Source organism: Pinus tabuliformis, chromosome 6, assembly GCF_031772625.1.
Source record: "Pinus tabuliformis cultivar Carrire ecotype Pingquan chromosome 6, CPIR1, whole genome shotgun sequence".
Taxonomy (NCBI): domain Eukaryota; kingdom Viridiplantae; phylum Streptophyta; class Pinopsida; order Pinales; family Pinaceae; genus Pinus; species Pinus tabuliformis.
The window spans coordinates 1738468180-1738480996 of NC_142292.1; the positions used below are offsets into that span (position 1 = coordinate 1738468180).

The window sequence follows — 12817 nt, forward strand, 5'->3', positions numbered from 1 at the left end:
CAAAAAAGACAAGGAAACCCAACAAAACAAATATTCTTCAATCAAAGAGTAAAAAAAAAAAAAAAAAAAAAAGTGAAAATTAAGAGAAAGAAAAAATCTTGGAAATTGCTAAAAAAAATGTCGAAACAACAGTCACTAGGGTTCTAAATTTTTAAGCTACTCGAGTTGCCATTTGTTAGTATGAAGTTTCTTGGAAGTTGCACCAAAATCCTTCACTTATGTTAATCGTGACATATAACCCTAACAACAAAAATGAATGGTTTTCATTTCTCTTTAGGTCTGAAAAATAAAATATCAAAACCCTACAACAAATAATATCCAAATATAAATGAACATGTACCATAAAATGATATATTGAGAATCCAGTGGAAATAGCAGAACTTTGATTCTATTATTGAAAAATAAATGTTTATACATGTGAAGAGAATGTATAGACTTGGATCTAGATATCCCCCTCTTTCGGATGAGTCCTTTGTACCCTATGCTTCAGCTATTGATTCAACTCATTGTCTCTCAAAGTGTATGTAATGGGTAAGAAGAAACGGTGATGGCCTAAACTAAAGATGGGAGCTCAAATCTCACAAGGCGATAATCAGGACTATGAGAATAGTCCTGGTGAAGAATGAGGAGAAAACCATATTACTTATAACAAAATATTATGATAGATCTAGATTTAAGATAATAATAAAAAATGTTGGAATAAATCAAGATCTAACCATTAGGAATATTAGGAAAATATTATTTAAAATTATCAAATATCTTTATTTAGAAAATTACTACAAAGATGGATAACATAGACATAGTCCAACTCAAGCCAAATAATTGCACACTTGCGTCCATTGCTATTGGACAAGGAGCTTGCATCTAGAAGAAGGTAAATACTGCAATTTTCATCTTAATTCCAAGCCAAATAAACCTACATACATCACCCATTAGGCCAATTCCTCCATCGTACCTTTCTCTATAATACACAACAAAATAAGTGAGAAAGAAATAAGATTTATAATGCTCATGTATAAACTTATTATTACATCAACTTTGTAAAATTTTAAAAATATATTCAAATGTAGGAAAAATTGGATAATAAACTAGATTTATTTGGATAATAAACTGCATTTATTTGCATTTATAAACCATAAGTAAAATTCTTTAAACTAACTAATTAATCTAATTATGGAAAATCCTTATATTTTTTAAATCTTTATTAACTAATTAAAATGCCCACTCCCTATGGACATTCAAAACCTACTCCCACCTGTTACAATAACCCTTCATAAAAAAAGGATAGACGAGGATAGAAATGGTTCAAAACGTGATTTACACGAACTCCTAAATTCTAGCACGAAGTTGAGACTTACTACAGGTTGAATAATCTATGGTGATGGTGATGCCCTCTACTATTTCAAGTGCGGTGCGCCGGTTGTTCGAGTATCTACGTCTTAATTTTTATCCAACCACGTGGAAACATAGTCGGAGGAAGAGAAACCTCGACTTGGCTAAGCGTTTACCGTTCAATGAATGACGGTAGATTTTTCCCTATGGCCTCCACATCCTTATATATAACACAATAACCAGCCCTGGAGTCTCATAACAGATCAATAGTGGCTATTCTTCTTTAGTTATTTCATATGTTCATTATCTTCTTGTTCTCAAAGTCCATATAAATTAGATTCGTTCTCATACATAGTGTTCATTATTATATTGCGATCATGGCCGCTGTAAATGCATCAGTATTGGCGATGAATGGAGCATCGCTCCTGCAACGGAGGCCAGCGGAAAGGTCAACAACCAGCAGGCAGCTTCGAGTAAAATGCATGGCAGGGGTTAGTAATTCTGTCGCTGTTTCCGTATCCACGAATAGAAGGTTTTATGTTATTCTATAAGGTTTTATGTTATTCTATATATAACTTAATTTGGGTCATGTGATCCACAGCCGGAGTCAAGGCGATCACCTTCTACCCCTCCTGAGACGGTAAGCGATTATGCAAGCGCCAATTTTTACATTAACATGCACATGCACTGAACTGAATTGAATTGAATTGACATAAATAATAATGCAGGTGAGCACAAACTTTAAGGACGTGTTTGCTTTCAGTGGGCCAGCCCCAGAAACCATAAATGGGAGACTCGCCATGCTCGGATTCGTCTCAGCTGTCGGGGTGGAGATAGCGAGCGGGAAAGACCTCGCCGCCCAACTGGCCAGCGGAGGAGTTCCACTGTTTATTGGAAGCGCGGTTCTCTTCACGCTTGCTTCTGTGATACCCATGTTCAAGGGAGTGTCCAAAGAGAGCAAATCACAGGAAATAATGTCTTCTGGGGCAGAGATGTTGAATGGCCGTTTTGCCATGATTGGCCTCGTTGCGCTGGCCTTGACTGAATACCTCAAGGGAGGTCCTCTCATCTCATGATCATCATCAGCTCTGTACCAAACTTCATACCCCTCTTAGTGTACGTTGTAATCGAACTCAACTTGTATTCACTCTGCTCTCACGAGGTGGCACTGTAACAAATTGTTTTGCCAGTTTATGATATATTTGACAAGTTCATTCACAATCAATCATATAAATATATTTCTGATCAGTACATCTTTGGCTAATCTTGAACAGATATTAATTGACACCAACCATTACCAGGTTCCTAACAGGTTGATCTAACTTGGAAGGATAAAAACAAGCATAGCGAACAAACTTTTATTCATTTGGTACTCGTAAATTTCTAAATTCCGTACTAACTAAATAGGAATAATTATTCCAAAAATACTAGTAATTATTCCAAAAATATTAGTAATTATTCCGAAAGTGCAGGGAAAGAACTAAATTTTTTAAATTGCAAAAATTGTATAAGGACTTTATCAGTACATATATGCCATATGTTATATGTATTTACATATTTAAATTTAAATAGATATTATAAAAAATAATATTTTAGTTTTATAAATTTTTATTATACATTAAGTTGTACATATTTATATATAATTATTTAATATATTTCTCTCTCTATATATATATAAACATTAGTTTTGATATATTTTTAACAAAATACTAAATCATAGAATAACCAATATTAGAAACAATCATTTAAACTCAATTAAAATGAATGGATTAAAAAATCTATGGTTTATATTATATTATTAATTAATATTATTTTCTAAAAACTAAATAAAATCTATTTATAATGTATTTTAATTTATATATGAATGAAAAGTGGAGATATTTTAATTTCATATATAATCCCAATTAAAAAACAAATTTGATACATCATTCATAAAATACCCAAAGTAAAAGATAAAAGCATAGTGTGCAAAATTTAAAGAATAAGAAAAGCCATTAAATTACCAGTACCAAAAATTGTTTTTTTTTAACTAGAATAGTACACATAAAAGAGAATCAAATATGCTTAAAATCATGGACCTCGGTTGAACAAATGTACTTGTATTAGTGCCTGTAGTTTCCATGTCAAATGGCTAGGCATTTGTGTATAATTTTTTTCGTTTGTCAGGAGTTGTTGTACTCTTGGAAAATGGTAAGCTTTACAGATCAATTAGATGGCCACACAATTTAGTTATGGGCTTTTATGCTAGTCCCATAGGGATGCACTGCAAGACTTGAGAAGCCCCTTTTATGGTTATTTTTATCCCTGTAATCAATGGCTATGTTAGCAAGTACGGGCATTGAAAATTGAGAGTGATTCGGGTGAGAAAATGCCATTCAAAGTAAATATGAATTTATAGTTGGGCGGGACTCTCATGTTCTTGTTAGGGACATAATTCAAATTACTTTAATTCATTATAAATTGTTGTAAATAGCTCAAATCCATTAAAATCCAGCGAGTGAAGGTCTCAGAGGCTTTAGAACCCTTGAGGCCACTCTGTTTCATCACCCATACGTTAGATTTTTTGCAATTACTTGTTGAAATTTTTTCCATTTGATGATGGTAAACATTATGGAGTTACAAGAGACTTGATTCAAGCTAATGAATGATAATTTTGGATTAAGTTAAGACCTAGTGCATTTGTGATTCCCATGCATAGATAACTAACAGGTGCATTAAGCATTTGGATAATTAACAAAAACAAATTCATGCAAGCTGCTGGTGCATTTTCTTGTGATTTCCATCTCTATTGCTTATGATTCCCATCCCTGGATAAAAAATTGGCAGTTTATGTATTACTCCCTCAATAAATAATAAATATGAGTTCCATCCATAACTCATGTTTTCGATATCCCATGCCTTAATATTCCTATCATTAGTGGTGCATTTGTAATTTCCATTTCTAGGTTTTACAACCTCCTTGCAACTGAATAGTTTTTTTACGTGGAAGGAAGCCTCATTTCGAAGACACTCAGGGTTAGAAAAAACAAATGAAGTTGTATAGGTTTAAAGAAAAATATGCTTTAATTCATAGGTCTAAAGAAAATAAATTGTTCCAAATTGCTGTGACCACTCAGGCCATACCCAAATTCATAACTATTAAATAGACATCATCATTATAAGTTGTATACACCAGCATTCAAGCTTAGGCACATATTGAACCTCCACTTCTCCATGAGGAAACCCTAATCTCTATGTGTGCATTATCAGGTAGTTTAACTTCATAGACCACATCAAGTTCCATAATGTTGTAGTCCTCATTTATAATGGTGGTACTCACATTTTCATTCATAAGGGAGTGGTAGAATAAACCCATTGTTTTTAATGCCTAGGACAAAAATTTTCAATCATGATCCCCAATTGAGGTATAATGAACTGTGGGGGAAAATGTGAAAATGTCAAACTCTATATCGGAGACTATCAACTCAAATCCCATTTATTTTCCATTGATATGGGTGGCTATGATATAATTTTAGGGGTAGAGTGTCTATGCACATTAGGATCACGCATAATGTATTTGAAAGAAATCTATATAGATTTCTCTAAAGGGGGACATGTATACACCCTTCAATGGATTTTGGTAAAGTCCCTTGAAATAGTCAATGCCCATAGTATGGAAAAATGATTAAATAAAGGTCACTCTAGAATTATTTGCCAATTTAATGCCGTATAAGTTATGGATCATCCATAATTTGACATAAGAAATACTCTTAAATTTTCAATTGTTCCTCCACAAAAATCATCAAATCTTTCAAACACCAAAGACTAAGTTTATCCATTCTTAAAGAAAGCACTCACATAACATTCCCTTGATCCCAGGAATTCAACCTCAAAATGTGCGTTCTTATTAACACCCTTTTGCACAAATTGATATAAGAAAAGATATCACTCAAGAACTATTGAAGGTGGAGGTCATACAACCTACTACAAGCCCTTACTCATGAGTAGTAGTCTTGATATTAAAGAAGGAAGGAACCTAGTGCAAGTGTCCTAATTATTAATGATCTTCTAGATGAAAAGCATGGAGAGAAGTTTTTCAATAATAAACATATGAAGGTCAATATGAGTTTTTTGTGATTACTTTCAATATTTATTAAACTTCGTCAACCTTCTAGAGCCTCATGAAAAAAATTCAAAGCCTTTCTATGCAAGTTTTGCTAGTCTTCTTTGACGATATTATGGTCTACAATAAAGCATTGGAACTACACATAGAGAATGCTGATAATTCATTGAAACTCTTTCGAGATGACCAATTTTTTATGAAGCATTCCAAAGGTGCCTTTTGGGCTCCTAATTTTGAATATCCATGATTATCCCCATCCTAAAACACTTAGAGTTTAAGGGGATTTTTAGGAAATAAATGATACTGCAAAATAATTGTGAACAATCATGGTAAAATTATAGCTCCCCTTACTGTACTTGGCAATGCTGCCTGTGTGTTTCATGACATGTCCTTAACCATCACTTGAGGCTCTGTTAGCTCTAGAAATATGTCTGTTTACTAACACTTGTGAGTTCTAGTGTAACATAAATCATGATCCCAAAAATTTGTATCAGATACAGGTTCCTTTAGGAATAACTTTACCACTAAAAGGTAAATTGATAGGGTGTCATGGCTAAACCAGAAAGTAAGGATGCTTATTCAAGTAAGATACCAGTACTTGATGGTACAAATGATGTATTTTGGAAAGTCAGTATGGAAGCCTATCGCATGTCCCTAGGTGTAGATGTTTGGAGTTTTGTATTAGTTGATTATATTGTCCGAGAAACCCCTCCCACAAATGAAAATGATAAAAATGTTTATGGGAACAATGAAAAGGCAAAGAGTGAAATTCTCTTTGGCCTTAATCAATATGACCTTGTAAAAGTAATTCAATGTAAGTCAACTACGGAAGTATGCTACAAGCTCTAGAATAGTTATAAAGGAGATGAGAAAGTTAAGCAAGCCAAACTTCAAGCGATTAGAATGAGGTTTGAGAGCTTAAGAATGAATAAAGAAGAAAATATACCAGAATATTTTCTTAGATTAATGAGGTAGAAAATATGATTAGAGGATTTGGAGAAGAACTCATGAATGAAGTAGTTTTCTAGAATGTATTGATATCTCTTCCTATGAGATTCAATTCTAAGATCTCATCTACATAAGAGATATCAAACTTAAAGTCTCTTTTAATGAAGGCGCTACATGGAACTCTCACTTCCTATGAGATGAGAATAGAAAAAGAGAAGTTTGAGCAAAAGGAGGTAGAATTTAAACCCTCAATGAAGAGTAAGGAACACAAATATCACCAAGAATGTTCCAACTATGAATTTGATCAAGAGTTGGCTTAGTTTGCTAGAAAGCTAAAACATGGTTTAGGAAAGTAAAAGGGAAATCAACCCTTCCAATTCTTTGAATGTGGAAGGTTTGCGAAATTTTCCTCCAAGTTTCCTTATTGAGATAAGACAAGAGAGGAAAAGGATCAGAAGCCCAGAAATAAAGCTTAAGAATATCATAAGAAGAATCCTTTCAAGAAAAAATGGTCTCTACTCTAAAGAGGATAGTTTTGCATTAGAAGGAAATAGGCAAGAGTCTCCAAAAGATGAGGTTGATGAATTCTTACTCATGGCATTAGAATCTAAATCTAAATATAAGAAAGAATCAAACCTCAAGGAAGAAGAAGACGAAAGTGTAGTAGATCTTGAAGGGGAGCTCATCAACGCCCTTGATGAATTAGAGATGACCTGAAGGAAGAAAATAAAAATAAAAGAGAAGTTGTTGTGAGATGAAGAAGGTATGAAGAGTTTGTTTACGAAAGTAAAAAGTTTGAGGAAGCTATTAAGAGTGAAGACAATCTGGCACAACAATTAGAACAAAAGAAAAATAATTGTAAGAAGCTAGAAGATGAGAGTAACATCTCGAAACAATAATTGACCAAGAAACGGGAGAAAATGATTATAAAAATATATAAACAGGAAATTTTGTCTCTAAAACTCAAGCTTGATGATGCAAAAAGGGAAGAAAAGGTTTTGAATGGATTAACCATTGATTGGGAAATAACTGCCATAGTTCAGAAGCAAAGATTAGCTCTGAGAACAAACCGTGATAAGTCCAAAATTGAGATGGAATTAAACAAAACAATTGTTGAAGAAACAAAGAAACTAAACCACGTTATGAACAGTCAAAGCTTTCTAACAAATAAGGTAGGTCTAGGATACCAAGAAACATAAGAATATTTTAAAGGAAAGGTTAGTCTCAGGTCCAAAGGTATCAAAAGATTTGCAATGGAATCAAAATGAAACACTGGTGATGATAAATGAAATATAAGTCACATAAGCACTTAGCAATGGATAAAGTTTTAAAATTTTCAAATATTCCTCCACATAGATATGTAAATCAACCAATAGGAAACTAAGGTACAATCGATTTGTTCAAGCATTAATTCTCAAATATTAGGTACCCAAAATTATTTTATGGACATTGTTTTTCATGTCACAATTATGGACATAAATCCATTAACCATAGAAGTGTCAAAGTTGAACTATATGAAAATTTAATATCTAGATAGTCAAAATCCTAGGTCTAGAAATTCATTTGATGGGCATGAAAAATCCTCCTCCCCCCCTTTCTAAATGAAATTTATTTTTTTAAATGTAATAACTTTGGACATAAGGAAAATGCATGAAAAAGAAGTTTGTTTGTGTAGCTAGACAATAAATCTTTGAATAATTAGTGGAGATATGAAGAGGTGGAAATGTAAGACTGAGAAAGTTGAGGAGTGTGGACTTTATTTATCTGCACATGAACAGAAAAGAAAATGGTGTGTAGATATTGGTTTCTCTAAGCATATGATTGGAGACAAGAGTAAATTCTTGTTTCAAAAATAGAAAAGAAAAGGTGATTTCACATTTGGAAATAATTCTTTAGAACAAATTAAAGTAAAGGGAATAGTTAGTTTAGATGAAAATACCAAGAAAAAATTTTCCTATATGTGGATGGTCTCAAACACAACCTACTGTGTGTAAGTAAAATGTGTGAAAATGACTATGATGTGACTTTTCACTCAAAGGACTATGAGATATAAAAATATATGAATGGAAAGTTGGTAGGAAAGGAAATCAAAACTCACAAAAATGTGTATGTTTTTGATGATTCCACAATAAATTGCTACTTAAGAAAAAAGACTAAACATGGTTGTGGCACAAAAGGTTGGGGCATGTAAATCTCCACAGTCTAGTCAAAATTAGTAATTTAAGGGTAGTCTAAGGCTTACCAAGACTATTAAAGCCCGATAGTCTAGTCTGCAAGTGTTGTTAGTTTGGAAAATAGATAAGGACACCATTAAAAGTAAAGGAGTTGTCATCTTCTATACCTTTGAAGTTGGCTCACATGAATATGTATGGTCCCACAAGAACAAATAGTCCAAGAGGAGAAAGATACTTTATTGTATTTACTAATGATTTTACTAGGTTTACTTGGATAATGTTGCTGAAAGGCAAGTTAGCAGCCTTGAGTAAGTTGAAAATATATAAGGCTTATGTCGAGAATGAGAAGGAAATTAAGATGAAATGATTCATATATGCAAGAGGAGGAGAATTCATATCGAAAGAGTTTGAACATTTCTATGCAAAACATAGCATAAATAGGTAGTACTCAGTAGTAAGAATAGCAAAATAGGATGAGGCAGTTTAAAAGAAAAAAAACATTTAGGAGATGGCTAGAGTAATGATGGAGGAAGGAAAGGTTTCACACAATTCCTGGTGGCTGGGGAATTGCAGGAGGATATCCAGTTCCCCACAATTGCAAGGGATCTCCCACAAGCCGTGAAGTAGGCTTCGTTGTGGGCCACTAAGGACGTGAACCGAATCCGCGATAGTCAAGTATTGTAGGTGTTCATGGAAATGGACATTAGAATGGGGATTAACCACAAGCTACAATTATCACCCACTCTCTACAACTACCTGCAAAGTTTTGTAGAATTTAAAGTGGACTTTCATCACATCTACCTCACGATGCGCAAGGACCCTGCAAAGAAGTGGAATGAGCTACCATATATGGAAACATATGATGTGATTTTCGACGTACTGTCAACGTGGTCGCCAGAGTGGCACGCTCCAGACATCTCCACGCTGGAAAGACACTGTTGCACAGAAAAGAAGAAGGAGGCAAAATTGTGCGTGGCGCAGCTGGTAGAAAATGGACAGAAAGAAGCAACAACAACAAAAACACAGGAGGTGTGGGATGATGTGGAGACAACAACAGAACAGAAAAAGGCTACAGCAGCAGGAGCACAGAAGGCAACAAAGAAGGCCCACAAGGGCCAGAAGTCACCTTCGTCTGAGCAGGAGAAATAGATGGAAAGAGAGGAAGAGGAGGGCATAGCAGACCCACAAACAACATAAACACAATTGAAGCGCGAGTGCCCGAGTGAGCATACGAGGCTGCATAAGAAGGTAAAAGCATCCAAGCTATATATCGACCTGATCACCCTTACTGAGGGGGATCTGCATGATATAGGAGAGACGGTGCACGATGTCATGATAGAGGCCCTCCAGAACTTCGTGGAGGAGAATCAGATTATGTTGGGGGTCCTTTGAGCACAGATTTAGGAGTTGTAGGTGCATGCTCCTCAGGTTGGTACCCTCTCGACCAGCTTCATAGTAGGAACAACTGCAGCCGAGGAAATGCTACGCACTCGTACAACCAACACAATAGTGCTGCCAGATGGGGCACTGGTTACAGCAAATGAGGCCGACCGGTCTACGGTTGGTACATTGAAGGGGATGGGAATCAACATGGTTGCACTCCTGCGGGAGACTCTCTATGTTCTGCATGATGGGATTACTGCAGAACTGTGGGATAGGGAAAGCCACACGTTATAAGTGTTGAGTGAGCAGAAGATCAACATGGAGAAGTTTAGCTTGCAACGTGATGAGGTTGTGTCTCAAAACAACTAATTGGTGCAGGTATTGGAAGAAGCCTGCCAAATGGTCCCCCAACTGGCCATCCCAGTAGAAGCAGCAGCAGAGGCACACATCTAGAGATTAGCAGCAGGGGTGCACGAGGCATGAGAAGAAATGGCTAAGGTTCATCTGGAGCTAAACCTTCAAATTGCAAAGCTACAGTTGAAGTTGCAGCCTTCAACTCCTCTAGAGGCAAGGGAATAGCACGTCAGCACCATTACATCAAAGGTTGGAGGAGATTAGCCGTGCAGTATGGGACTACACCAGAATGATAGAAGAATCATTCGATGTCCTCACAAATCTACAAGAGTACGCGAACATACAATGCTTAGAAATAGAGGCGCATGAGCTACAATAGCAATACAACAACATCAATCGGACCACGCAGACGGTGGCCCTCACTCAGAGGCTCGTGAGAATGTAACAGGCCAAAGCACTTAAAGAGACAATGTATGCAACATGACACAAAGAAGCAGTTTTGAAAGCTCATGTTTTGGCTTGGATCAATGAGGCCTTCATAATCACAACAATAATTGAAGGCAAGCTTGTGCAGATGCAAGGGACGCAGGAACAGATGCAAGGGATCAGTTCCGACAATGCGGTCTCGGAACAACGAGTACATGAGATTCAACAAGCAGCTGCTCTGTTATAGCTCCAAAACTCATTCTTGATGTTTGTGATGCTGCACTCATGGCCTATGGAAACCCCTCCTTCTAGACCTTGTCCAAATATTGAAAAAACAATGTTTTACTCCCTATACGCGACATTGCCCTGTGCTAAATGCATGTGTACGTGGGTCTGTGTATACCCAACCCACGTATATGTCTTAAAACACTTTTAAAAATTAAAACTCCTTAATTTCGGGTGGAGATCGCAGGTTTTACCTACTGATTACCTATTAGTGCCTGTGGCCCAAATTTTCCCAACGAATTTCCAACTAAAAAACTACTTTGGGAGAAGTATAAAAAGGCTTCAATGGGAAGGCCTAGAGGAGAGAAGAGAGAGAAAGATCACTCTGCTGAGATTTTCCCTGACCAGGTCTGAAGATCCTTGTGCTTCCAACACTTCCCCCATTTGTAGGAAACCCTTGTTTCCTTGTGTTATGATGTCTTTCTACTACTTGAGATATATTCGAGTAAGTCATGGAAGGAGTTTGTTAAAGGCTTGAGACTAGATGAATCCGAAGGACGGTTCCACTTGGAGCCTGCGAAAGGAAGACTTAGTTGAAATTGTTCCTTTCTGTACTTTAGCTATTTATCATAAAAGAAACACTTGTCTTTGTTCCTAATATAAATCTTCTTCATGTTTATGATATCAATGTTTATGATATCAATGTTATGATATCAATGTTATGATTGTCCATATGCTGCTGTACTTTCTTGAATTGATTGTTTTGCAGGTTGAAGGAGCGAAAGGAACTCCAAGAGGGTTTGGACCCTAGCTGGATCTTCCCAAATGAAGGATCCCTAGGTACACCTCTCATCATAGAGTTTGTTTATATTAGCATCATGGCTGTATGCAATGTGTGTTTCTCTTTGTAAATAACCTCTGGTCTGCTAGGGTACCAACCCAAGACCCTAGGGGAATTTATCCCTTAACAGAATTGGCGATTCCACTGGGGACAATAGTATTGTTGTTCCTAGTTTGGGTTTATTCAAGCCAATCAGGGCTTAGCTATCTATTGTCTTGCTGCTATTGTGTAGTCTGTTCCTGTAGGAACTTGAATTGTAAGTTTGATCAGTTTCTCCAAACTGTTTTTTGTTTTTTCTTGAAATCTTTTATATACGTTGTTTTTCCGGTTTACAGAAGCGTATATACGCATGTTTCCTTAAGTAAACCTACATATACACATGTTTCCTTAGGCTGAGTCACGTATACATGCAGCTGTGCACTAACACAGTCGTGTATATCTTGTAATTTTCAAGATTTTTCAAATCTTTTTGTTTCTGAAGGTATGTCTACTGGTCTGATTTAGTCCTAAATAGTTACTTTCCCGTGTTAGTATTTAGTTTTACAACAAGTTTCTGATTTCAAATTTTCTTTGATTGTGGAAAGTGTTGGTCTTATTTTTTTTTGCAAGCGTCATCTTTTTTGTTTAAGCATGCAAGATTTCTTGTTGGGAATCTTGGCTGCTCTGATTCCTCAGGGTAGGAAGATTGATCTCAATCTTTGTGTCAAATCTTGTTTTGGTGACCTTTTTGTTTCCTTGTCAAAATAACATTTTTCTGACCATCTTCTTTTCTTGCTTTCCGAAAGTTGTTGATTGACACTTTCTTGAAAATTGTCTTTTTGATCTTTTGGTCTTTGTTGCCAAGCTCTTATTTCTACTTTTGATTGTTAAGAGCATCTTGAAACACATTTTTTTTGTTGAGTTTTCATCCTTTTTGTGTTGTCAGCTTGCAAAATGTTTTGTTGTCGATTTTTCGATCCTAAAGTTTCAATCTTGTTGAGAGCACTTTTGAAAAGATGTTTTTGCTTTTGCTTTTGAAGAAAACTTTTTGAA

General features: G+C 35.6%; 1 pseudogene across 1 annotated transcript; it reads left to right on the forward strand.

Annotated features, from left to right (window-relative positions):
* Positions 1–1599: 1599 nt before the first annotated feature.
* Positions 1600–2539, forward strand: LOC149265850 (early light-induced protein 1, chloroplastic pseudogene; annotated as a pseudogene). The gene is made up of 2 exons (XR_016252061.1): positions 1600–1823; positions 1934–2539. The product of XR_016252061.1 is annotated as an early light-induced protein 1, chloroplastic pseudogene (transcript).
* The last annotated feature ends 10278 nt before the right edge of the window (positions 2540–12817 follow it).